This window comes from Mytilus trossulus, chromosome 8, assembly GCF_036588685.1.
Source record: "Mytilus trossulus isolate FHL-02 chromosome 8, PNRI_Mtr1.1.1.hap1, whole genome shotgun sequence".
In the NCBI taxonomy this organism is placed as follows: domain Eukaryota; kingdom Metazoa; phylum Mollusca; class Bivalvia; order Mytilida; family Mytilidae; genus Mytilus; species Mytilus trossulus.
This window is the reverse complement of record NC_086380.1, coordinates 18,454,675-18,455,258: the sequence shown is the minus strand read 5'-3', so window position 1 is coordinate 18,455,258 and position 584 is coordinate 18,454,675.

Here is a 584-nt window from a genome sequence, read left to right as displayed (position 1 = left end):
ATGCCACTACACAAATGAAATACTAATGCAAACAACAACTATTCTCTTTTTTTAAGTTTGAAAGGAATATTTAAACCCTTCCATTTTTGTATGTGCCCTTCTTAAGTCAGTGGTCTATATTTAAGAAGTTTAATATCATATAGATATAGGAAGATGTGGTGTGAGTGCCAATGAGACAACTCTCCATCCAAGTAACAATTTAAAAAGTAAACCATTATAGGTTAAAGTACATGTTTTTCATTTGTTGTTTTGTACGTCTTTTTTTTTTATGTCAAGAGACTTTTATAGCTTGTTTTGCGGTACTGTAAATAAACTCATCAAAGATACCAGGACTAAATTTAGTATATATGCCAGAGGCGCATTTTGTATACAAAAGACTCATCAGTTACACTTGAATCCAAAAAAGTTAAAAAGGCCAAATAAGGTACCAAGTTGAAGAGTATTGAGGACCAAAATTCCTAAAAGTTTTGCCAAATGCAGCATATAGTTGCTAACATCTATGTCATTATTGTCTTTTGTAGATAGTTGTCTCATTGGTAATCATTTCAAATCTCCTTATTTCATATTAGTATAACCAATCAGTG